The 27,691-nt window shown below is 37.5% G+C and overlaps 1 long non-coding RNA gene across 1 annotated transcript; it reads left to right on the top strand.

Moving 5' to 3' along the window:
* Positions 1-11,896: 11,896 nt before the first annotated feature.
* LOC146762782 (uncharacterized) lies at positions 11,897-13,510 on the top strand. Its single transcript, XR_014948589.1, has 2 exons — positions 11,897-12,561; positions 13,043-13,510. It is a non-coding gene; the product is annotated as an uncharacterized LOC146762782 (long non-coding RNA).
* Positions 13,511-27,691: the final 14,181 nt, after the last annotated feature.

The following is a 27,691-nucleotide window of genomic DNA, read 5'->3' as shown; positions in this document are numbered from 1 at the left end:
TAGGTTAATGCTACATTAACTAAATTCCCTGTCTAGTTCAAAAAATTAATATAGACAGGTAGAATTCCGGCTATCACACAGTTACAAGGCTTTCCACTTGATAAATCTAATTCATTGGTTTCTCTTTAGGACATTAAAGACAACAAAAACAATAACAACAACAACAAATACGCTGAGAGTTGGATCTGTAAGTAATATTGATTGTGAGAGGTTTAATTTTTTTCATATTATTTCCTGACAGTGATCTGCACTCCAAAGTGCAGGCCCAAGTAGGGAAAAAATCTTTGATTTAAGATTTTCAAACAAGTCATCCTAATGAGATGAAAATATCAGAGCTCTAATATGTACAGTTGTAAATTTTGCTGCTATTTCTACACAAATCATCAGAATTCTACCTTCATAATATTTCTGTGAACAAATAGGGTCATTTAGGGTATGTCTACCCTGCTGGATGCAGATGATATGTGCGAGGATCTTTGCCCATTCTCTGAGCTGGAAGTCAAGAAGAATTTGATCTATGATCTTCTGGCTGAACACGTAAATCTTGTCTCTCCAAAGGACTTACTTCAGACAGCTGTATCAACAAGGTCGTATGACTTCCAAGGTGATTTTAAGAAGACTGATACTCTGTCAACATCATCATCATCATCATTAGTACCTATAGATATGCTCAGGTACAACTAGTACCAAATGCAGACATTTTCATACTATGCAAAGTTGTCCTGCATCTCTCACAATATATCATAGCTTATCAAAGAGTAGAAAGAAAGAAAAGAATGAAAAAAACAAAGAGAGAAAAGAGAGAAAAGAGAGAAAAGAGAGAAAAGAGAGAAGAAGGAAGGAAGGAAGGAAGGAAGGAAGGAAGGAAGGAAGGAAGGAAGGAAGGAAGGAAGGAAGGAAGGAAGGAAGGAAGGGAGGAAGGGAGGAAGGGAGGAAGGGAGGAAGGGAGGAAGGGAGGAAGGGAGGAAGGGAGGAAGGGAGGAAGGGAGGAAGGGAGGAAGGGAGGAAGGGAGGAAGGGAGGAAGGGAGGAAGGGAGGAAGGGAGGAAGGGAGGAAGGGAGGAAGGGAGGAAGGGAGGGAGGGAGGGAGGGAGGGAGGGAGGGAGGGAGGGAGGGAGGGAGGGAGGGAGGGAGGGAGGGAGGGAGGGAGGGAGGGAGGGAGGGAGGGAGGGAGGGAGGGAGGAAGGGAGGAAGGGAGGAAGGGAGGAAGGGAGGAAGGGAGGAAGGGAGGAAGGGAGGAAGGGAGGGAGGGAGGGAGGGAGGGAGGAAGGGAGGAAGGGAGGAAGGGAGGAAGGGAGGAAGGGAGGAAGGGAGGAAGGGAGGAAGGGAGGAAGGGAGGAAGGGAGGAAGGGAGGGAGGGAGGGAGGGAGGGAGGGAGGGAGGGAGGGAGGGAGGGAGGGAGGGAGGGAGGGAGGGAGGGAGGGAGGGAGGGAGGGAGGGAGGAAGGGAGGAAGGGAGGAAGGGAGGAAGGGAGGAAGGGAGGAAGGGAGGAAGGGAGGAAGGGAGGAAGGGAGGAAGGGAGGAAGGAAGGAAGGAAGGAAGGAAGGAAGGAAGGAAGGAAGGAAGGAAGGAAGGAAGGAAGGAAGGAAGGAAGGAAGGAAGGAAGGAAGGAAGGAAGGAAGGAAGGAAGGAAGGAAGGAAGGAAGGAAGGAAGGAAGGAAGGAAGGAAGGAAGGAAGGAAGGAAGGAAGGAAGGAAGGAAGGAAGGAAGGAAGGAAGGAAGGAAGGAAGGAAGGAAGGAAGGAAGGAAGGAAGGAAGGAAGGAAAAGAAAGAGACAGAGTGATGTAAAGAGAGAGATGTAAAGGAAGAGAGAGATGTAAAGAAAAAGAGACAAAAGAGAGATGAAAGAAAGGAAAAAAAATGGCTCTCTGGGAAACCAGGCATTCTCCATGCCTGAGGCACTGAAATTGGATGACCTTTTCCAATCCAAGACATTCTATGACGAAGAAAAACAAAGAATGAAAAAGAAAAGCAAAAAGAAAAAGGAAAGAAGAAAAAAAAAAACAGAAAAAAGAAAAATAAGAAAAGAGAAAAAAAAGAAAAAAAAAGAAGAAAAAATGAAATACATTTAGAGGAATATTAATGTGGACAATTTAAAATGTACGTGTTGGAATGTGTAGGGACTGCATTTCAATTATATAAAAGAATGGTATTTTTTTTAAGTTAGAAAGAACTCCATTTAAGACTATTTCATAAACTACTGCAACATTTTTAGCACTTGCACTGTCTCTGGCTGCTGCCAGAGACTATTGGAGAAGATCTACTGGTTTAAATTAAATGTCATCCTGTTCTTTTATGGAATGGTTTAATACAAACTACTTAAAAACAGCTACTTTATTTAGTTTTCATCTATTGTGACAAAACTGCCAAATAAAGCAAAACAAAACTGTAGTTTCCAGTGAACCCTTTAACATTGCTAGCTTTCTTCATGACAATCAAACCTGAGTGGGAAAAGCACCCATCAGCTAGCAGGTGCTCACAGAAGGATGTGGGTGCACAAAGCAGCATGTGGTGCTTGTAATCCTTTCAGCTAATTTGAGGGAAAGCAAACCGTTGAAGTTTCATAACAAGCTGCAACGAGTTGGCATTTTTCCCCTACTTCAATCATGTCTGAGTGGGGAAAAAAAAGGTTGGAAAAAATGCTAAGAAACTATAACATGATGAGTTATGATATGTAGTAAGACAGGCATACAATAAGGGCACACAGCTGTTTACGATGATGCCATCATATAATTTTCCAAGTAGAGTTTAAATAATATATATTTTCATTGGAGTTAGACATGAATAATCTATTTCCTATTGCACATTTAAAAGGAGTTAGTGTTTTAGCTTTGGCTATGTGCAGTCAGTGGCATTTCCAACATAATTATTAGGAAAAAAACAGAAGTTTAGTTTACATTTCTATAATTACAAATTGTAGACTTCCTTGTGAAAAGAGAAGTGAATGCTTCATGAAAGATAGAAGTTTACCAAAAGAAGCTGCCACTGCAGAGATGGCCATCTGTTGGTTTTTGTGTCATATCTACTTCTGTGTGGATAAGCCCTGAAGTCTGCTTGCTAGTCCCATTACCTCTACAGAGCATAGGAAGTACCCATTACCTCTACAGAGCATAGGAAGTAGATTAGAAAAGTATGGCATGCTCCGATGAATCTTGACCTGGTAATACTGAAATGTTAGAATATACTTCAAGATAGGCCCAACAAATGTCACAGTGTCCTAAACTTCATTCTTACTTCTTCCTGTCTTAGGAGTGAGATGATTAAGTAAGTCGACAGAACAGAAACAGAAGTTGACTTCAGTTTATACCACTTAGAGTCTATGCACATTGCTTCAAGGTTTATTAGTTAATACAATCTGTGAAGCTCAGATTTATTACAAAAAAAAAATGTCAAATTATAAAATAAATTTGGTAAAAAAGATTGATAGAAACATTGTAATTTTCAATTTAAAAATCTATATTCTATTGCACTTATATTAATTTATATTTTAATGACTTAAATAAAGAGTAAAATTTTATTTTATTTTGTTCACCTATAATTTTGAGAAGTTATTAAGCTAGAAAGTGATGAGAAGGTGTTAGATCAATTGTTTATAAACTTGAATTAAATTTAAGTTCCTGAATGAAAATTAAAATCACATATAAATATTCCTATATACTCCTATGACTCAAAGTCACGGAATCACAGAATCACAGATTCACCAAGGCTGGAAAAGATGGACAGGATCATCCAGTCCAACCATCCACCCATCACCAATAGCTCTCACCTAACCATGTCTTTCAACTCATTGTCCAAATGTTCCTTGAACATCTCCAGGGTCCATGATTCCACCACCTCCCTGGGCAGCCCATTCCACTGCCTGACCACTCTTTCAGAGAAGTATTTCCTAGCGTCCAGCCTGAACCTCCCCTGGCACAGCTTGAAGCCATTCCCTCTAGTCTTATCACCAGTTGCACAAGAGAAGAGGCCGACCTCCATCTCACTACAACCTTTCTTCAGGTAGTTATAGAAAGCAATAAGGACTCCCCCAAGCCTCCTCTTCTCCAGACTGAACATTCCCAGCTCCCTCAGTCTCTCCTCATACGGCCTATGCTCCAGAGCCCTCACCAGCTTTGTTGTCCTTCTTTGAACATGCTCCAGAGCCCCAATGTCTTTCTTACAGTGAGGGGCCCAAAACTGGACAAAGTATTAGAGGAGTGGCCTCACCAGAGCTGAGTACAGGGGCACAGTCACTTCACTGTTCTTTCTGGCAGTACTGTTTCTGATGCAAGCCAGGATGCCATTGACCTTCTTGGACACCTGGGCACTCTGCTGGCTCATGTTCAGCCAAGTATCGATCAGTACCCCCAGGTCCATTTCCTCTACACAGTCTTCCAGCCACTGTGCCCCAAGCCTGTAATGCTGCTTGGGGTTGTTGTCGCAAAAGTGCAGGACTCGGCATTTGGTCTTGTTGAACCTCATCCCATTGGCTTCAGCCCAGCTCTCCAGCCTGTCCAGATCCCTCTAGGGCCTCATTACCCCCAGGCAGATCAACACTTCCAGCCAACTTGGTGTCATTTGCAAACTTACTGTGTGCACTCAATGCTCTCATCCAGGTCATCAGTCAAGATATTGAAGAGGACAGGCCCAAGCACTGACTTTGGGGAACACCACATTCTCCACATACACCATGTTCACCACAAGTATGCCTGTGAAGGTGCTACATGACAGAGATTTTTGATTCATTTGAATTTTAGCTTGAAATCTTATCTTAGAAAGCTCTAAATTTTAGAAATAGCATCTGGACTTTAGTAAGATTCAGACCTGGCACATGTAGGCAAACCAAGTTCAAGTACCTTCCTCAGAAAATAATTAGCAATTTTTTTCTGGTGCCATCTAGTCATGTTGCTTAACAGGTCATGACTAAATAACATGCTGGTCAATCTGGTCCATCTCAGAAAAGTAATGAGATAAACTTGATATTATGAAATAGTCTCATTAAATCATGCAGTCCTTAATAAGACTTCTCCAAACACTGGTTTGTTTTTATTAAGCACATTAATCATTCAAATCATCCCTATTGTGGATGATAAAATGAGTATGATGAGAAGACATACTGAGCAAGATTTTGTGGTTAGCCCATATTATTAGCATACTTAAGAATGTGATTTCAAGATTACTCCTAAGTCACTGACTTACAATCCATTATCATGTCAAGGGACTCAAGTGAAAAATAACCTAAGGAAGTGAAGGGAAGGATGTACTGTGAAGAAAGAATGAAAAGGCTAGAGTATGTACCACTGGACAGGCAATGGCTTCTACAGGGTGTAACTAACATCTGTCTTAACAGATTTGGATTGAGTAAACACAGAGGAATCAAATAATTTGTTTACAGAGGTTCAAGGAATCATTACTTGGATTAATGGAATGAAAATTAGCTAAGAAAAATGCAGACTTCACAACAGAAAAACTTTCTGTGAGGTCCATTAGACTGTAGTAATCTCCCCAAGGAGGTACTAGAAGACCATCAGTTGAATAATTTAATACTAGACTGGATAAAACACTTGAGAATATACTGTAGGAAACAATCCTGTACTGATTTATTACAACTTACAGAATGATAAACTACATGCCTGCACTGCCTGGATTTGGGGGAGAAGTTATTCAGTGCATGACAGGACTGTGATCTAAAAGCTCTACAAACCTTTCATCCTGCAGTGGAAGACTCTCTGGGTCTCAAAATGCATCTGTTTGCTCTTTTCCTTTTCAGTACTGTGCATGGCAGTCTACTGTTTTTCTTTAGGATCATTTTTTTCAAGATGCTGCCAACAATGTTAGAGAGATGAAATGTAGTGCAGTGTCAAGCTATTCATATTATTGACATGTTAACTGTTGTACGTCACTTATGAACTATGTTTCTTCCAAAGTTCAGCAGGATCCAGGCAAAACTATATTGACAAGATTCTGTAAAACTTCGATATAGTTCCTGATTGTGTCCTGGATCTACTGGTAGAAAATTAACCATGTTCCTAACAATGTGGACTCTACCTGCAATTAAGTATTTGGACTTCAACAGCCTAATTTATCTGTAAGTAAAAAACTCGTAAAATCTCGGTCCCGGTACTGTTTTAGTAGAATTAAATGTGCAAAGGATCCCACTTTGCACTACAGTGATAAAACTACTACAGTATTGTGTAGTGCAACAATACTAAAAATCATGTTCCAGTTTTCTTTTCGAGGTTTGTCAGAGAGTCTTGTGCCTTATTAGACTATCAGAGGAGCACATCAAGGATACATTAAACACCTTACACTCTTAACAGTTCCAGGTTTGTTGAAAGGTGTATGAAAGGTTGATACAGCTAATAGGATTTTTTATAGGTTCATGGAATTTTGACTGCTGTGATGGGGAAGTCAAGCCCTGAAGGACTTGTCAGCAGGGCAAATGAAGCAAGTAAAGTGAATCACTTCTAAAGCATATATACAATTTCTTGTAGTAAACAGTTAAGTCACAATAAGAAGTCTTTTGCTCTGAGAAGGAAGTGGTTAAATATTGATAGCAGTTGATAGTACACACAGAAACCCATACACAACGTGGCTATTTGGTATAGTACTATCAGTGAGACTCTGTATGGGCTTATGCAGCAAGGTTTTGGTAGTCTAAGGGAGCTGTAGGGGTGGCCTCTGTGAGAGAAGTCCAGCTGCTGCAAAAAGGACATGCTGCTGCTGCTGCTAGAGCTGAACCAAGAGCAACAATGGTTGTGACTCTGGGAGAGAAGATTTAAGAAAGGAAAACTGCTGTGCTACAGCAGCTGGGAGAGAGAAGTGAGAAACATGAGAGAAGCAACCCAGCAGACACCAAAACCAGTGCTGCAGAAGAGCAGGAAAAGAGCAGCCCCAGGCCAGAGCTGCAGCCCATGGAGTGTGAGTGGAGTCTGTGAGTGGGGCAAGAGGACTGTGGGAGCTGCTGCCCATAGGGACCCATGTGGAGCAACTCCTGAAGGATGGACCCTATGGTATGGAGCTGTGTTGGAGCAGTGCTGGGATAGCTGCAGCCTGTGGGAAGCCCACATGGGATCAGTTTGGGAAGGACAGCATCCTGCAGGAGGGACCCCACACAGAGGCAAGGCAAAGTGGCCATGAAGAAGCAACAGGTAAGTATTATGGCCTGACTACAGCCGCAGCTCCCCATTCTCCTGCATCATCTGGGTCTTGAATTGGTCTTTTAATCAACTTTGTGGTTCTTCACTGGATTCCTTCCAGTGCATAGTTCAATGTATCTCTTTAAAACATCAAAAGACATCACTCCCAGCACCTGAATGGGCTTGAACCCCTCCCCATCCTTTTGGTTAACAGTCAAATGTGCTAACCAATTTCGTCACAGAGACATAGCTGAGCTGTATCTTCAGTTTATTAGGAAAAATCACAGAATCACTTAAGAAAATCAAACCGAATCACACAGAAACACTAAGAAAAACTTATATTTGAATAGGCTAGGCTTTTTTGTTTGTTTGTTGGTGTGGTTTGAAAATGCAAGTAGTCAAGACTACAGGAAGAACAGACTTGTGGTTGTTTGCTCTACCGTGACAAGAGAGACTTTTAGTTCCCTACAGAAGAAAAAATTGTGAAGTACTCAGGCATGGGGCCCTGGGCAGCCTGGTCTAGTATTAGATATGGAGGTTGGCAGCCCTGCCTGTGGCAGGGGGGTTGGAGCTTGATAATCCTTGAGGTCCCCTTCCAATCCAAACTATTCTATGATTCTTCAAATAGTAACTGTAGCAAGAGATGAAATCTCTTTCTTATAGTCTTTTTTTTTCAAGAAGAAAAGCAACTAATGCTGTCTAAATGTACACTATAAAGATGAATTTTTTTGTTTTGTTTCATTTTGTTTTTCCCCAGCCTTGATTGTCCTGCAAGTCTATGGTAACATCGATTAGATGTTATCGTTACCTTCATGTGAGTTGCAATGTGTTCAGAGTACTCAGTAAATCCCCAGAACAGGGATATATATATATTTAATTATTTTTAAAATCAGAACTTGGCAAAAACAGTAAATTTCAATAAGCAGTAGATTTCTTCAACTGATGACAAACATGGAAGATAACAGCATTTTCACTCAAGCTGTTTAATGTTCTATTATACAGAAAAACAGAACTCAAAAATGAATGAAATGAGCAGAACTATGTTTTGTTTTTTAAATTATTTTTAAAAGTAATCTATTTTTTACTGAAACAGTTCTTGGTTTTCTTGGTAGATTAAAAAGTTCTAGAAACTGAGACAGGCATTTCTTTGCCCCAGTTTCTTAAGTGTTCTCTGATGATTACAGATCTACTTATATAACTCTTTCCTCATATGGCAAGAAAAGTCTTCCTCTATGAGCAAGAGTTTGCAGGGTCAAGGTTTATAGTTGTAATAGAATGTGCAGGCAGAACTAAATAACGAAGAATAAAGTGAAAAACACCAGTAAATTAAAATAAAGCTGGAATACACTCAATTAGCTAAATTACTATTGATATCTGTCATTATAAAATACCCAGGGCTGTATAATTTTGTTCTAATCCCCTAAATGCACAACTAAGCAAGTGAGAGAACATATATTCCTACAACCCCCAGTGGAGACATTGAGATTATGCATGCTCTCACTAATTTAAAGAGGGACTTTCACACTGGGATACATTTTAAAAAGAGAACATTTAAATAAAAAGCAATTTGGTCTGCCTGTAATTGTATTCCCCTTGCTGTTATTGCTAATTATTGAAGATATTTGTGCTTGAATGGGTGAACTTCTATTATTTTCATTCTTTTATTTTTATCTTTTATGTATTTATTTATTTATTTATTTATTTATTTCCTTTTTAAACAGCTCAGTTTCTACTTTCACTAAATCCTGTTGAAATCACAGGGTCAGGGTCTTTCTTTCATATTTCTGTTTACCAGTGGCAGCTAGTAGAGCAAAGTCAGCATGCTTAAATGGAGGGAGGCATACAAATGCTGGGCTAAAAACTGAAGCTACAGTGATGCCATCCACATTCAAATTAAAAATAAGTACAAAAGATCAAAAGTTTAAACAATAAGGGTGATGAGCTTCTGGAATTAATTCATCAGAGAATTACTAGGTTCTTTCTCTGTGTGCTTTCCTATTAAGACTGGATGCTTATGGATCTCAGCCTTTTAAATCAAGCTACATATCAGCCACGTACATGTTATGGGGCCTGGCAGAGATGTGTTTTTTTTAATATACAAGAAATTATCTAGTGGTCCATTCTGCCCTTTGTATATGTGAGTATAAACTTCGACGTTTTTCTGGTGGAACTGAGAGGTGATGGGAAGAACAGTGAAGTAGATTATACTTAGAAATGTTCACTGTTATTCTATTTTATGATTTGTGTCTGACAAAATACACAATCCCTTATTTCAATAGAGAGCAGTATAGCAGATGGAAAGATCTGTGATGAGTGCAGTGGAAAGTATGTGCATTGCTTAATATTCATACTCAAGCTGTGGACATACTCGTTTTTTCATGTATTGTGAACATATGAATTCTGGGCATGGTGAGCAACTCTTGATTTCTCAGCTGTTCAAGAAACATTTCCATACTGGGGATACACCTATCAACAGAGAGATCTTGGCTCGAAGTGCATTAAACGCACCCAGTTGTGAAAGAAATGGAGATACTTGGAACTGCTCGGGTCAGAGTTAGCAGGCTACCTTCATCTCCTGAAGTGCTGGTCTAGTTGTAGAAGACTATAATTCTTTGATGGTGAATTACTCACAGAGTTCTCATTATTATTCTGAAGTCTGGTATGGCTCTTATATTTTTCCAGCCATATGAAAGTTTTCAAATGTGGTTAATAGGATCAGAGAGACTGGCTGTCCTCCAAATTAATATATCTGAAGGCAGAATTTCAGAAAGCATATTTTGAATAAAGTGCCTCAAATATCTTCTGACTGAATTACCATAACTAGCTATGTGCTAGCATGCTTTTATAGGCACATACTTATCTGTAGGCATTTACTGTGTCTTTTAATAAATGTAATTGTTTATCCTGATAAGTTGTACATATCCTCACATGTTACATGTCTGAACAATTTCTCATTACATTTTTTGCTAACAATAATAACATAGTGAATTCACTTTATTTAATTAAAGGTATCTCATCTGGCTTTAGTTTTCTGCTATGTTAGTTTCAGATCTGGCCATTCAACTATTTTTTAATGCTGCAGCTATCTTCTTCTTCTGCTTATGTAGGTTAGCAATTACATGAACAGAGTAAACAAGGATTAGAGAACATGAAATATATTAAAAAATATACTTGACAGTAGATTTGAAACAATTTGAAAAATATGTAGTTAGAATAAGTCAAGAGTAAATAGTGGAATTCCTTGTTATATGTCTAGCTCAGACTAGACATGCTAGATATAGATGTATTTAGGGCATTGTTTCTTGGCACATAAGCTAACTGGCAAGCAACTGCTAGTATCTGCACTAAACTCTCATAGCCTCCAAGATAGAGTAACTGCATCCAAACTACCTACTGGGAATGGGTCTAGCTTTTGTCTAACTCCCAAATTGTGCCTTGAAATTATCTGAGAAAGCTCTAATTGGTACAAACCAAAACTGTGCTAGGGACAGTTATAGCAGTATGACAGATGATCTGGTTCCAGATTCAGGAATATTTCCTGGCTTTGTTTAATTTCATGACATTTTTAGCACAGGTGTTAACAACATAAAGAATCCCAAGCCCAATTCCTTATCCCTCCAAAAAACAATCTAAAACAAAACCCTCAAAAATTCAACAAAGAGTAAAAATGATCTGTTAAAGCAAAGATACATAAGATACACACAAAATAATGACTACATATTATCCATGAAAACATGAGGATGGTCCCTTTAATCTGTGAACTGTTGAATATTAGAATATCACTGTATGCTATATTCTTTGTATATTTATCTGCGGGGATATGATCTTGACCACTCTAAGAAAGAAAAATCTATGATTTATTTATTTGTTTGTCTGTTTTTTTGTTGGTTTTTTTTTCCTGCTTGTTTGTCTGTGGGTTGTTGTTTGTTGTTGGTTTTTTGTTTTTTTTTTGGTTTTTTTTTTTTTTTACATTCAGCAAGAAGAGGAGTATATTAAAGTGGTCCCATGTATGGGATCTCTCCCAGTATCAGGGCATATGCTTCCCAGGAGGACACATGATTTTACTTTGGAAAAAAAAAAATCATACTATCCTGGACTCCCGGGAAACAATTCTGCTTGTTGCTGATTTACCACATACAGTGTGTACGAGTTTAGGGCCAAGAAGTTGGTATACAATGCTGAGAAAATGAATTGTACCTATGGCACAGGAATAAAGCAGGATACAAGGCATAGTGGATAGTGTATGAGAGGGGATTAAAGGTTCATGGCAAATCTGTGCCTGAAGCTCTAGAAAAGCAATTATAGAGGTGAGCTGATCACTTCCCATTACAGATGAACTGCTTTAGCACATAACCCTGCCACTCTAATACTTTAAGAAGCAACTGTATGGAAAATATGAGATAACAAGAATATCTGGTGACTGAAGATATACAAAAAATACATAGGTTTTCAAAATACTGACATTTACCACTCAGTCCTTTGAAACAACTTTAGAAAGTACACTCTCCTTCTCTCTGTATACAAACATACACACGTATTTTGTTCTGCAAAAACAAGCAGAAAATAATTTTGTGGAATACAACAAAAAGACATTGCGTATAACAACTGAGTAAGACTAGCACAGGCCTCGTTCTCTCTACCATGCTTGACTCAGGGTTTACACTCCTAAACTCTGTTCAGCTGCATTAATCTGAAATCTGTGCACAGGGCACCAGAGCCAGTCTCCCAAACAAACACTACATCACTTTATAAATTAGTGTACATTTAAAAAGTATCTCTATTCGTTTCCTCAGTAAACAGTCAATGAGCTGACACAATTAAGAGGATCAGTAACTCTCATCAGAAGCAGATTTATCATGCGTAGATGTTTTGTAAATTTGACAGCTACATTCTACTATATCCAGTTACATCCTGTACATTCTGTACCACACCCGTATTTAAGCCTTCTATTCCTCTTGTATCTCTCTTTTCAGTGGAGACTTAAAGTTGTGTCTGTGTTTACCTTTTAAACTGACAGGTAGGAACACATAATACATTGTTGTTCAGTGACTGACAGGTGTGACTAACCAAATGGAGGGGAAAGAATCCGTTGCTTTTAGACTGTTCAATATTAGTGTTTCTCCCAATTGCTTGATCTTGGATGTTGCAAAATTCATCTGTAACCACTTTCAAATGGGACTCTGCCATTTATTAAATCTGAGACAGCACCATTACAATCAACTAAGACTCAAGATCTGCTGAATACTTGAAACTATAATTTCCAAATATCTTTCTTTACTTTAATTGAGGTTTGTTCTGCTGACAGAAGAATGCACCCTCAGCTGAATTTGAATAGACGTACTACAATAATCAGTGACTCGACTTGAATGAAAAAACATGTAGATGGCTCTCTGCATGGTTATGCCTCAGACAGACCTGACTCCATCTTTTCCTAATTAAAAGTGGTAATAACTGTTTTATTGGATCTAAATTACACTTTTACTTGACAAACTTAATTTAAAATGTGACCTATCAACTTAACGATGTTTTGAGGCTGGGCACAACTATACATAAATTAGAGGAGAGTGAGATGCATTGCAATAAAGAGGGAAAGACAAAAAACAAAATACAAAGGAAGGATAAAATATACCAAAACACTGTATGTAATGAAGTCTGCAATTTGTCTGGAATAGAATTAGAACTTATTCTACAAAATATTGCTTATTGAGCTAATGGTTAAAATCGAATGTATGGAGCTTTGATGTTTCTGATAAATGTGATTTGGCATCTGTAATTCAATTGTAATAAATTTTAGAATTGAATTTGGAAGAAAAGAATGAAAAGCTGGTGCTTGTTGTCTGAATTCCAGCAAAAAGTATATCACCCTCTTTTATGTGCTTTTCATTCATGTAGTTTTCTTTGTGTTTTGTTTTTTTTTTTAAACAGGTAGCTAAGCATCCTTATCCACACCATCCAAATGAAGAAGCAAGTAACATTTGTACTGAAAACATGATGAAAATTTGAAATGACACCTAAGAATCTGATGACACTAGAGCTGATGCTATATAGGGCTGAGTCCCATGGGGAACATTGCAGAGAACTCAGATTGTCAGAAGCATAAGACAAGGTCATCATCTGTCCTTGAGAGTTAATTCTGTGATATTTTGCTTACTGGATTCAAAATATTCCTGATAGCACAAAGTCCCTTTACAAAGGTAAAAGAAGACACTTCCACTTCTTCCTCATGTTTGGACAATACACTGGGAAAACTTGTTACATCTATGCCAAAATCAAAATCCTTGGCTATTTTGTTTGTTTGTTTGTTTGTTTGTTTGGAGAGCTGTGGCTTGTCTGAATATGTACAATCACTCTTTTAAAGTGACTTCAATAAACTATTGTGCATTGTCTTTGCCTTAAGTAGTGAAAAATTAATTGGTCAAAGGGTACTTCTGTGAGTATGGAAACACATCTTGAGGAACAGTAGAAGAGGGTGTTTGATTTATGTTTCTTTAGAAGCAGCTCTTTCAACTGGGCTTTGATACAGTCTTAAGGTTAATGGATTCTAAATATTTTCACAAAGTCACAGAACGGCTGAGGTGGGAAACCACTTCTGAAAATCATAAAGTCAACCCTCCCCTGCTCATGTAGGGGTCACCTTCAACAGACTGTTCAAGATACATATCCAGTAGGAACATCTTCAGTGATGCAGTCTCTCTGGGCAACAAGTGTGTGGTCAGTAACCTTCAAACTAGGAGCATTTTCTTGCATTTAGGAAGAATTTCATGTGTTGCAGCTTGTGCCCATTGTCTCTTGTTCTGAATGAATTGTGTTTTAGTCACCTTTTTGACAGTACAGTGAAAACAGGTTGATGTAATGCATGTATCTCCCTTAGAAGAGTTAAGCTTCTATTTCAGTCTATAGTTGATTTTACCATATGTTTATGGTGGATTAAAATTGTATACTACTAGGTATAGTATAGTTGTCGTGGCGAGGGGGTGGGGGTGGGGAAAATAGTTTGGAAAGTCTTTGTCAACAGACAAGATAAATGCTTCAAATCACCTGATCCTTATCTTAAATTTTGAGTCTGTGTGGGAAGGGTTTGTATATTCAGGCAAGCAAAGGGATTACATTCCTGGTATGAGCTGGGAGTAGTAATTGAGTTATTCAGGAAACAACAGGGAAACTGGTTGCTGAAAGTGACATATAAATCTTCTCAAAAGTTGTCATTTCTTTCATATATTATTATTATTTTTATTTTTATAATAATAATTATTATTATTATTATTATTAGTATTTTCTCTTTAGTTAGCACATGTTTTTGGATAACCGTATAAAAATAGAAAGGAAAAAAATGAGACAATACAGGCTTATACTGTGCTTTGTGTGACTTGCACATTTAATCTAACACTTTTTTATTCTTTTTTTTTTTTTTTCAGAAACTTGGAAAAGATTTGTTTGATAATCTCTTTAGCCTGTAGGTGAATATTTCCATTCAATGAATATACCAGGAATAATCTTCCAGAAGAAGACATCCTTAGATTTTTTGACCTTCATGTTCCTACACATTGAACTCCTGATGATCAGCAGGTTATCAGCTGGAGGATATAGCTATCAATTCTGGGATTAGAGATTAATTATACATAATATATATAATATATACAAAAATAATACAAGAAAAATGCAATAACCTTGGCAGCCTCGCAGCTCAGTGCATAAACGTCGCTTAAAACATCTTACCCATTGACTGTGGAAATAAACCCATTAACTTGAACAAATTGCATGTGAAAACATCATCCATTTCAAGTTCTCCAGGCTTCTTCCCAAAGCTCTGACCAAGAATTGGCCTTGTCCTACACTGCTGAAACTGTGCTCTACCATATAAATCATCTTTTAATAACAACATGTGCCAGCAAGAGATTTGAGAAGCAGAACTATTATCCAGAGTCAGCATGAGGAAATAGTCATTCAAAGCATCTGGAGGTCATCTAAGGGGGTGAAAAAAAAAAAAAAAAAAAAAAAAAAAAGATTTTACAGAGCAAACAAAAGAGGTAAAATTAAGAGACTAAATCTACAGTTAGAAGTTCATAGGGTGCATCCATGTCTTATTTCGGTTTTCATAATGCAATGTCTGGCTAACTCACAACCTTCAGGATTCTCCAATAAAGAAAGTAGTTATTCTTTCATCTTTTATAATGGACAAACAAAAGACTAAAATTGTATCTGTGATATCAAACATGCACAACACCTAACCTAGACTTCAAGGTGAATGTATGGGCTGCTGGGATTCTTTATAAGGAAAAGCTACAGAATGTGGCTGCTGGCCACCCTCTATAATCAGATACCTGGGTACCTAGTTTTACGGAGGGCAAGATGCAATACTGACTTCTTTTCAGCACATGGTCTCATAACGAAGCATATTCACTCTTTTTAATTTCTTGCCTTTAAGACATTAAGCTTTGTGCAATTTCTTTTCTAAACAGTAAAAATGTTCATAAGAGATCCCCCTCTAGTATAGCTTATTAGCTACAAGTCCTTACTTAAGAAATGAAACTCCTTCACAAAAGAAAGCTTAGATTTCAAGAACTGACATAAACCAGGAGGACAATAATCAATTTTTAGAATAAAAATAAAAGCACTAGCTCAGCAATTCGCCTGTGCATTGTTGAATCGTCTTAGGTGAAATCACACGGCATGGGCATGGCATCCAGGGGATCAGGCCCAGCCAGCAGGGGTTCATGAAGGGCAGGTCATGCTTGACCAGCCTCACTTCCTTCTACGACTGGGTGACTAGACTGGTAAATGAGGGAAAGGCTGTTGATGTCTACCTAGTCTACCTAGACTTCAGCAAAGCCTTTGACATGGGCTCTCACAGTATATTCCTGGCTGGTATAAGAAATAGTGTGACCAGTAGAAGAAGAGTGGTAATCATCTCCCTGTACTCAGCACTGGTGAGGCTGGACCTAGAGTATTGTGTTCAGTTTTGGTCTCCTCACTACAAGAAAGACACTGGGGCTCTGGAGCATGTTCAAAAGGCAGCGAAGCTGGTGAGGGGTCTGGAGCTCAAGTCTGGAGCTGAGGGAGCTGAGATTGTTTAGTCTGGAGAAGAGGAGGCTCAAGGGAGACCTCACTGCACTCTACAACTTCCTGAAGGGAGGTTGTGATGAGGAGGGGCTTGGCCTCTTTACACAAGCAACAAACAAGACCTGAGGAAATGGCTGCAAGTTGTACCAGAGGAAGTTTAGATTAGACATAAGGAAAAACTTTTTCTTTCAGAGTGGTCAAGCACTGAAATGGCCTGCCCAGGGAGGTGGTGGAGTCACCGTCCCTGGCAGTGTTCAAGAGGCATCTGGCTGAGGGGCTACAATATATGGTTTAGTGGTTTTCTGTAGTTATGGTAATGGGAGGACAGTTGGACAAGATGATCTTGTGGGTCCTTTTTTCATGTGATTCCATGATTCCATGAAAAAATCTTCATTATCTGTATCTTTGGCTGTTTCTAGAGCTTGACCTTCAGGAATAACTGAGCTAATGAGGTCCTGAATATTGAAAACACTCATAGACTGGTAACTATGCTCTGTTACCTGTCTGAATGATGCTGAGCTCTTTGTCTGCAGTGCCTGTAATACTTATGTGGCTTGGTTCAGTGGTCTTTCACATGGTTGAGCAACACTTTCCTTATACCAGACATTACTAATTGTAATAATGCTGGCTTTTCAATGCTTCTACTGTTATTGTCACAAAAATATTTGTTTATTACATATGGTTCAGTGGTTGTCTGCTTTATGACTTGTTATCTTTCTTTCACTTCCAAAAGGAACAAAACAAAACAAAACAAAGCACATGCACACACACACACAAAAGCAATCAACCAAACAAAAACAAAATTTTAAGTGGAAAATATACACATTTTCACCACATGCATCATCATGAGGAAATAACAAAGTGTAACTAATCCACATTGTGTGGATTAGGAGAGTTCCACCCCACAACTGGCCAAGATTTCTGAGGATTTCTTTTGACAATTACAGGGTTGTTTTTTTCTTTTCCTTTCTTTTCTTTTCTTTTCTTTTCTTTTCTTTTCTTTTCTTTTCTTTTCTTTTCTTTTCTTTTCTTTTCTTTTCTTTTCTTTTCTTTTCTTTTCTTTTCTTTTCTTTTCTCTTCTTTTCTCTTCTTTTCTCTTCTTTTCTCTTCTTTTCTCTTCTTTTCTTCTTTTCTTCTTTTTTCCTTTCCTTTCCTTTCCTTTCCTTTCCTTTCCTTTCCTTTCCTTTCCTTTCCTTTCCTTTCCTTTCCTTTCCTTTCCTTTCCTTTCCTTTCCTTTCCTTTCCTTTCCTTTCCTTTCCTTTCCTTTCCTTCCCTTCCCTTCCCTTCCCTTCCCTTCCCTTCCCTTCCCTTCCCTTCCCTTCCCTTCCCTTCCCTTCCCTTCCCTTCCCTTCCCTTCCCTTCCCTTCCCTTCCCTTCCCTTCCCTTCCCTTCCCTTCCCTTCCCTTCCCTTCCCTTCCCTTCCCTTCCCTTCCCTTCCCTTCCCTTCCCTTCCCTTCCCTTCCCTTCCCTTCCCTTCCCTTCCCTTCCCTTCCCTTTTCTCTCTTTTTTTTTTCTTTCTTTCTTTTTTCTTTTTTTCTTTTTCTTTTTTTTTTTTTTTTTCATCTTAATTTCTGCGGTACACATCTGAACATCTTTATCCAAGAATAAGAAATTTTGCATATTAAAAATAAATAATTTATCCATGGCTTCAATAAATCAATTATGAATCATATGCACTATGATGTTTGAACACACTAGTAAATCAGGAAACAGGAAAGTTTTACCATAGGAAGATTAGCAGTATGAAGTAGAATTTATATTGCTGTTCATTTCACAGGCAAGAATACCAGCTACCCAGCTGAGGAAAAGATTGAAAATAAAATGAAATGTAATAGAGATTTATATTTTTCCCCTGGAAATCTTTGAAGAAAAGAAAATGGAAACAAAGTATGCATGTCTGTGTCATTCTTGATGTCCTTGTTGATGTGTTTGTATAGATAGAAAGAGACAGGGGAAGAAAAAAAAAAAAAAAGAATTAGTGTGGAGAATATCACATTTGTTAGTGTACTCTGAGGAAGGCAAATCTGAGTTTTGGCAGAAGGAAATAGTTGAAGTTCCTCCTTCCATATGTAGTCTTTGGCAGAATTGCAGTATCTTGAAAACAAAGCTTGTACTTTTTGTATCTGGAATCATTCAAAAAGTTTATCAAAGACAGAGCTTTGGTGACTGACTGAAATCATAGTTTTTAACAGCTGAGATGTGGGTAAGCAGTAACAGTCCAGTGGATTAACTTTTCCCAGTATATCAGCATACTCATTTTGTTGGAGTGAGAACTTTCTGGCATTCAGATACTAATATGTACACAATTACAAGGGCTACTCTGAAAATAATGCCCCCTGTTTTATTATTTTGCCCCACAGTGTCAGAGGTGGTTATTGGTGGTATGGCAGTAAAAGCTGAAAATTCCAACGAGTATCCCATTACATTTTGTTGCTTTGCAACAGATGACAGCAGAGTGGCAGTCTGGCAAAATGGTATCTGACATGGAAGTCCATATGAAGCAAAGGTGCATAACTGAATTCCTCCATGCAGAGGAAATGACACCCACTGACATTCATAGATAATGGATGAACATTTATGGTACCAAACTGTGGATTTGGGCACAGTGAGGCAGTGGGTGGTGCGTTTCAATAGAGAAAAAAACAGACAGTGGATCACTGTTACTGGTACAGATATTTATGAGCGTGGCATAGTGGTGAAGTTTCATATTTACTTTCCATAAAGTACTTGATGAGACATCAGCTGAAATTTCCCCCGAAAAGGCTGTTTCTGCATTAAGACTGAAGGGGGAGAGGGTGACATTTTTCATGTGACCTTAATTGTGACTAAACACTTGAACAACTTCAGGATTTCTTTACTGAAATTTAAAGCTGTTTTTCCCTTAAGTCAAGTTAACTGAGAATTGATAAAAGTGGAGTGAAATTTCACACAAATTTTGATCAGAGTGAGTATTTGAAGTATTCTGACAGTGTCCTTTTTAAATAGCTGACCCCATCAATTCACTCCGGCTAAAGATTTTGCGATGCAATTAAAAACATTTCCAAATTCTCTCTTCATATGAGCTAATAACCACCAAAAGTTGAATGTAGCTTCTAATACACTCTTCAAATTCTTGGGGTAAATAAATGAAACAAAGTATACATTTATCAATGTAAGTTATTGCAACATGATAGAGAAAATGCCTTGGAATTTCACAGTGACATATGAAATGCTCTGTGATAAGTACACAGTGAAACCAAGCTGATAGTCTTGTGCAGACAGTGGACAAAATTTCTGAGATAAACTGTTCGTGTTTTGCATTATCATAGAGGAAGCATAACTAAATATATGTTTCTGTGCTTGTCCCATTTCCCTTGAAAACAACTCCAAACCTACCCACATCCATCTATGTGACCCAATATTATTTAAAACAGTTTTTCAGATGTCCCCAGAAGTCTTCTGCAAGATGATGAAATTAATTTGTGTGTATAATATCTCAACACAGCTTGCTTACTGTCTCCTGTGCCTTTCTTCTTGAGTTAGAAATGCTTGCCAGTCCTCCATGAGATTCATGAATGTTTATAAAATCTTACAATGAGTTACTTCTAGTGAAAATGTCAGTGGTTAGTATATAACTATGTTAGGATAACTTATAGCAAGCTTGAACCAATTTATGGCTTCTGTGTGAGGGGGTAATGCAGAATCTTATTATGTAAATTTGTTAAACCATATTTCATTTGAAAGTTTTTCCTCCTCCTGTGACCAGAGGAGACTGAGCTAGAAAAAGCAGTACGCCTCTTCCTGACACTCTTGAACGTGATGATCATATTGAACATTTCAGTTATTAAAATGTGCTCTTTTAATTTTCACAAAGAAGTGCGCTATTAAATCCAAGAAATGCAACGTGTGGAGAAAGAAAAATCTGAATGTGCAAGGGACAAAGCAACCCTCTAACATATCTCATTTTCTTTGTTCTTTTAAAATTTCATTTTAGATCTTTGCTTGCATTTTATTATTTAAGAGTTTTATGCTTGTCGTAACTCATCTGTAATATTTAATTGATTCCTCCAGTTGTCTCGTACTGCTGTGGGCATTCTAATCAATTAAGAATCTCCATTGAACTGTGGCCTCCTATTTTCCCTCCTCCACCTTTCTTCCATTAAATCTCTTGAGTGTGACTGCATGCCTACTTGTGTTTACGTATGGATGGGCTTGTTTGCTCTTTTAACTTAAATCAAGTTCTTTCATTCTCTTTATCATGAGGTTGCTTATCTCTGACTGTGTTTCCTCCAGATCTGTATTCTGTGGGACTCACTTTAATTTCCAGCTAACCAAAAAGCTGCTTGCACAGCATCCAGCAACAGAAACAGTATTTCTGTTTATCAGGCAATCTTGTGATATTATTGCAGCAATATATCTATAATGACTCAGTGTCATAACCAATGTTATCATCAGGCAGCAAGAACCTAAATAATCCTCTAAGATCCCACAAAGCCTTTCAGTTTATTTAGTTCTTTCTACATCTCTAAAATTCAGCTGGATAGCAAAACTTCACAGATTTTCTTCCTTTCTTGCACTTTACTGTTTCTTTTTCTCATCCCATTTATTTGAGAAACTATCTTTTGATTTAATCTCTGTGTACTCCAGAGCTTTGAAATTTCAATTGTTAATGCCTTTTCTCCTGGATTATTGTTGTCCTTGACATTTGGTCTGCTGAATATTTAAAGCTGAAAAATCAGATTCACAGACATTCCTAACCTCTCCAATACTTATGAACAAGAAGTTTTCATATGTATCTTTACTACAGTGGACACTGTATAATCAAGGATGTGAAACAGGCTTTCAGGATTAAGTAACCATTGTTCCGTTGTAATGTAATACAGATGTTTATCTACCATGTAAATCTCTCTGACAAAAAATATTCACATTTTTGCAGATGTTAAGGAAATATACATTCCTCAGTACTTTTGTAATATGCATTTATGGATTGAGAGGAAGTTTGCAGGCAGATACTCCTCCTTTGGCCCTAAAAGTTGCATCCAGTATTTCCAAGGCAGAATTAGAGCAAGCAACAAAAAAACATATTGCACTCTCCTAAAAATTCAATCATACTGTTTCTTTTCTCCTTTAACAAGAGACTGAAAGGCTCAATGTCCAGAGACATGACGGCTTCTTAAAGGCCCTGATGTGGCTAAATTTTTCTGTGTTCCATACTGATGGACAGTTGGCTGAATATGAGCCAGTAGTGAGCCCAGATGGCCAAGAAGGCCAATGGCATCCTGGCTTGTATCGCGAATGGTGTGGTGAGCAGGACTAGGGAAGTCATCCTGCTCCTGTACTCAACACTGGTGAGGCCTCACCTCGAGTACTGTGTTCAGTTTTGGGCACCTCAGTATGGAAGGACATTGAGGTGATGAAGCAGGTCCAGAGAAGGACCACAAGGCTTGTGAAGGTCTTGGAGTATATGCTCTATGAGTAGAGGCTGAGAGAGCTGGGGCTGTTTAGTCTGGGGAAAAGGAGGCGGAGGGGAGACATTATTGCTCTCTTCCAGTATCTGAAAGGTGCTTAAAGCAAGAATGGGGTTGGGCTCTTCTCACTGGTGACAGGACGAGGAGAAATTGTCTCAAGTTGTGCCAGGGCACATTTAGGTTGGACTTTAGGTAACACTTCCTTACAAAAAGGGTAGTTAAACACTGGAATAGGCTCCCCAGGGAGGTGGTTGAGTCACCATCCCTGAATGTGTTTAAAAAACATTTGGATGTGGTGCTCATAGACTTGATTTAGCAAAGGGATATTAGTTAGGGTAGTATGGCTATGTTGCTGTTGGACTTGATGATCTTTAAGGTCTTTTCCAACCTCGGTGATTCTATGATTCTGTTCTTTCTGTTATTCTTCTACTTTTGAATTCAGGAATCTTCCATGCTGGATGGAAGCTTGGACTTGAGTTTGCTTTGGACAAAATTCTATACATTTTCTCCACATAGACATACCACTCATTACATCTATTTTCTCTTCCCTAGAATCCCCAGGGAAACCTTAAAAAGTATTGTACTACCAGTCCGCTGGCTCAGCCTTTTTTTCCTCTTGGAAGTATAACATTAAAATCCTTTCCCCAGGGTAAAAAAAAAAAAAAAAAAAAAAAAGAAAATTTATCTGATAGTCTCTTTTTTCTTTTTCTGTCTTATAATTGCAAAGTTGGTCAGCAATGATTACTTTCTTCTTTTCCTCTGAGTTATTTTTAACTTCTGTTCTTTCTTTTGATGATGTTACAAAGAACCCATGGAAGAAAAGAAAAGACCTAAAAGACATAAAATATGTGACTGGGACGTGTGATGCCTTTTTATTGCTTCAGACTCTCAGGGAAAAAGTATTCATTTTACTTTTATGGAACACTGGACCAGATTCTTTTCAGTTAAGAACACTTGTGACTCATTAACTGAATGTAAATCAAATTTATTTGGCAAGTGTGAATAATGTGCTTATTTAAAACTTAGAAGTTTATACAATAGTTATTTCACTCAAATGTAACCAGTTACAGAATCCAGGCTTTGTGTACTTGTGTAGTAAATGGAAAACGCTGGCTACCCATTGCTTCAGTGAATATTTAAGTTGATTGCAAATACTTTGCTTCTGAAAAGTTTCAAAACTTCCCTTTTGCTATTTCATAGAGAGTAAGTATGATTATAGAGACATTATAATACCAGTGCACATCCTGATAGTTTTCCTATACGCAAGGACTGCTTCAGAGTTTGGTACAAGCTTGTTACAAGAGCATTTTGGTGCCCACAGAGCTGTGCAAAGCAGCTCTGACTCAGCCCCGATTTAGCACAGTATCTGGTATAGCTGTTTAGCTCATGTTTCTTTAATTTGTCAGTGTTAGCTTTGCCCTTCAAATGGTTTTTGAGGTACTACAAGTAGTCATTCACATGTAAATGTTATGCATATACTCTTACAGGCTTTTTGAATGGCATTTATAGCAGTTATATCTCTTGGAAGGTTTCTTTCAGCTGGTAACAAACTTCTGGTCTGTAAAATTACATCTGTGGCTGAAATCAAGCAATTTCTAAAAATATATTTTCTAAAAGATGGTATGTATGCTCATGAAACTTGATTGCTACATTTCCTTCTATAAACCGTCCCTAATTTCTTAAACTGGTATATAATTTCACTTTGAAGGTATGGAGAACAAATGTTTGCTGAGAGAAAGGTAGTAGTAGCCATTAAAATTTACCATTTGATAGATGACTTCTTTATTGTAAAACAGGAATATGTCACAGCTCACTTCATGATTTGTCAGACCACAGACAGTTGGCTGTCTCTGTTTATATGAATATGTTGGTTAGTTTACAAATCTACTTGGTTATTTGGAGTGGCAGTGTGAGGAATTGATGATGCTGTAAGAGTCTCAGCTGTAAACATGTAAGTTTAGAAATATCATTGCTGCCACTTGCAGAAATCAATAGACCTGGAGTCTTTGTTTAAGCTCAAGAATATGGAAAATCTAGAAAGGAAATACCTTTGATATAATTAAAATACATATATTCTTGAACAGTTTAATTAAAAACCTATGAAAAATGCATACTTGAGATTGAACTAGGTAATCAGATACCACCTTTGTTCTCCATTAGGAAAAGAATTGTAAAAAGTAGTAAGTATCTGTACAGAACTATCTCCTGAAGACTTGCATTCCTGATGTGAATAGCTTGGAAGGGCAAAACTTGCCTGCTCTACAATCTTAAATTACAGTGGGTTTCATTTGTTATTGATTCTTAAGATACAGTGAAATGCTGCCTCTGGAGTGTGCTTGCTGACGTGGCAGATGGTCTTTATTACTCCTAAAGGTCTGCTTGGTTAATGGCACTCTACCCTTCCCTTTCAATTAAACATCAGCAACACATTTTTATGGCTGCTAAAGCAGCATTTATTGGCATCATCTATGGACACAATTGGTTAATCCCCTAATTGCAATTCTGATGACTAACTTGAAGAAACATTGAAGACAAACTGAACTTTTAAGATCAGAGAGCTTCTGTGAATGGCAATAAAATCTGAGGAATGTTTTAAGTCTATTCATTTTATATTTTTAATCTCTCCACATAGGTAGTTAAAGGTAATCCAGAAACACCAGTTTAACATGCCTCTGTTGCAGAATTTCACCTGAAGCACATATGTTTGCTGTTGTACTCTAGAGGTCCATTATAAACAAGCATGTGCAGATTAACTGCCCTCATATCATAGAGAAGCTAAAACACATGCCACAGGTGTTCAAGAAGTTCCTGATCCTAATTAAGCCATTGCAGAAGTCCAGTGCCATCAGTGTACACTGGTCACAGATGTAATAGTCATTTTAAGTCACTTACAAAGTGTTCCATAGAAGTTCCATATTCAAGCATTTATCATCAGAACAGACCACACTTAAATTAACTTAATTAACTCTAACTGTAATGAGATACAGTCATTTTGTTATATTGATAGCTCTTTAGCTGTATTTAAATGTCATGTTTTCACAAAGGATAATGACTCTTTCTCAGAAGAAAAAAATCAGGGATTTTAACACTGTTATATGCTGTTATCCCCCTTTCTTCAGCTGAGAAAACTGTGAGGATGTGAACTTTTCCATGTTGGCAATTGTCGAGGGCCACTATTTTTGGTACCCTTTGAAACCAGCATTTAAAATCAGAATGTACTTTCAAAGACTTAAGTCAAAAAGTGCTTTAAACTAAACCAAATCTAGGATTCACTTGTACCTTTGTCTCTCTTGTGCCTCATCCATCAAGTGATACTTCAAATGCTACCTGAGCATGAAACTATGTCTGTCTGAAAGGATTACTGAGGCTGTAGATCACTGAGAGATAGTGTATGCTTGCTCTGTATGTCTACTGTTCTACACTTTTGCCTCAGCTTTCGAGATTGCCCACTGCTGAAACAAGACACTTGTCCAGAAGGAATTTTGATCTCATGAACAGCATTAAATTCTCAGCTGTGCTTGTCACAGTAAAGTGAACTGACGTATTGATGATGATTTTCTTGTGTTCATCTGTTAGGTCTTTGGACATAAATTCACTGGGAAAATTAATGTCCCTTCTGGACTTTCTAGAAAACACTTCTGAAAAAAGTAACAATAAACATACATAAACAGCTGCACAATTCTCTCATAGACAGCATTCAGCTAAAACTATAGTGTTAAACTGTATCAGAGAAATGGATAAGGACATTATTTTGCTTTTAAATAAGTTATCCTCTGCTGTTCAAAATTAGAATTTGTCCTTTATTCATTCACTGCATATCTCTAGCTATAAACTACCCAGTGTTTTTGGAAAATAATATACCTGCCAGTATGTGCATTCTTGATCAGCAACCTCTGAGTAAGTCTGCTACCACCCACAACTGCCACCATTTTACTGAGAAAAAGGAAATAATATTACAAAGCCTCACACCAGTTTACACACGTGTTCTCATGTTTCTGATGCTTATATTTATAAAGGAAAGTTTACTGTTTATAATTTTTATTGCTTTGTACTGCTAAGGTTCTTTTCAGCCTAGTGTAATGCATCACTTTTAAATGGTATCTTTTCACTTACCGCTTGTGACACTTTTGCTGTTCCTAAGTTTTGGACTAAAAAATTCATAGTCCTGTCCTTGTCAACAATAGCAGTAAGAATTACAAGATCCTTATGCTTTTGTGATTATTTCTTCAGATATTGCATATTAAAATTCAACACAGATAGAATTTGTAAAGCAAAAAAATTGGCCTGTCTGGATGTTATATGAGCTAGCTGTGAATGTCACTTATTATAATAGCATTCCTAGCAAATGACAGGTCAAAGTCTGGGGTTTCAAAGTATTTATGTAGAGTGTCAGTCATTTCCTCCTGCCAGTTCAAATACACAGTCGTCTAGACATGTCTTTAAGGGATGCCTCTGACTTTTCATGAAAAATTCCTTATGCCTTTACCTTATTTAGAGGGCCTTAGTGATTGAAACTCAAAGAGAGAGTAATAATGACATATGTGAAAGGAAGACCTGAAACAGCTGTACTATTTTTGTTACTATTACTTGCCCTCTCAAATTTATACTACAGCTTGACTCTTTTCCCCTCTCTACTTCTTAAATAAACAGATCTTCCTTGATTTTTCGTCTGATAGCAACCTTACCCTTTTAAGTTCAGAATAAAGAATTTCATTAAAGAAATAACAGAAGCTGCAGCATAAGGGAGGGTCATGGCAAGACATTAATTTAATTGCTTCCTACAGAAAACATACAATCAACAGGAAAGATTAAACTAATTTTGCAAGGAGTACTTAAGATATTGAGAAAGTAGGTTGCAATTAAAAATGACTTCCTTGCTTTGTTTTAGAATTTTTTTCTCTAGTTCAAATATGATCATCTCTTCAAGTATAGTTCTCCTGATGGCACTCTGCTTCAAATGGGAAATGAATAGTAAAAGTTCCACTAAATGTAGATTTAATTGCAGAAGCTTAGAACAGTTTCCCAAAAACCTGTGTCCTTAAAGCATATTTTTTTTTTCCAAGAAAACTTAATTATTTAAATTTTTACTTGCAAGTAGCACAAAATATGTGTTGTATGTATTATATTTTTCAGCATGTCTCTAAAGGTTCTCTAAAGTTATTACTGTTAATCTTTTTTTTTTTGTCTCAACAGGAATCAATGGAACTTATTGAACACTGAAAGTGATCATTGAACTGGTATTGTATGTTCTAGAAAACCTCAAAAATACACACCTTCTCATCATATAATCTTTCATTATTCATTAAGAAATTATAATCTCAGTTGACACAGAACAGAGCAAAAAAAAAAAGAGAAATTCCAGATTAAACAGAGGTTCATGAGATCTAAAAAGAAAAAAAACTGTTACTGTGTTTATTATGTATGTCTTAAGTGATTTTGTACTGGCATTATGCCAAGTGTAAAACTGGTCTACAATCTAACAAACAGCACACCAGTAATGTAAGTAAGTTCACTTCCTTTACCACGCTTCTGGGAATTTAAGTGTTCCTGGCAACATTCAGTTGTATTATGCAAACACTGATGCTCATGAAGTCTGTTACTTGCATTAATATTTCTTCCAAAGTCTAATTTGCAAAGTTGAATGCAAGTGGGAAGGTGGAATGGGGCCTGCAGACTTAAATGGTTGACAAATGCCCTAGTTCTAGTCTAGATAGCAGGTAACTTAATTATGTAAATCAGCAGGAGATTGACCCTGCAATGAATTTTTAATAATATACTAATTGTCTGATAAAGAAAACAAATAAGACATCAGTGGTAAATCTTCATCTCAGCATGTAGAAATTTACATGCCCGAATCTTGTTATTAATGAGAATTGTACATAAATCTTGAGAAGCTAGGAGAAAGATTTAAGTGGATTTTTTTCTCTACATTTTCCTATTTAGGAGAAGAGTTGAAATTGAGCTTAAGTTTGCCTTGGCTCTTCTATTTTGATTTTGAGAGTGAGTCATAGCTGTTCTTTAATATTATCCGTAGTAGTCTCCTACAGTATGTAAATTGGTTGTAGGT

This window comes from Coturnix japonica, chromosome 1 (assembly GCF_054131305.1).
Source record: "Coturnix japonica strain WE chromosome 1, WE-NBRP24, whole genome shotgun sequence".
Taxonomy (NCBI): domain Eukaryota; kingdom Metazoa; phylum Chordata; class Aves; order Galliformes; family Phasianidae; genus Coturnix; species Coturnix japonica.
The sequence above is the reverse complement of the archived record's forward strand: the minus strand, read 5'-3'. Positions and strand labels throughout refer to the sequence as shown.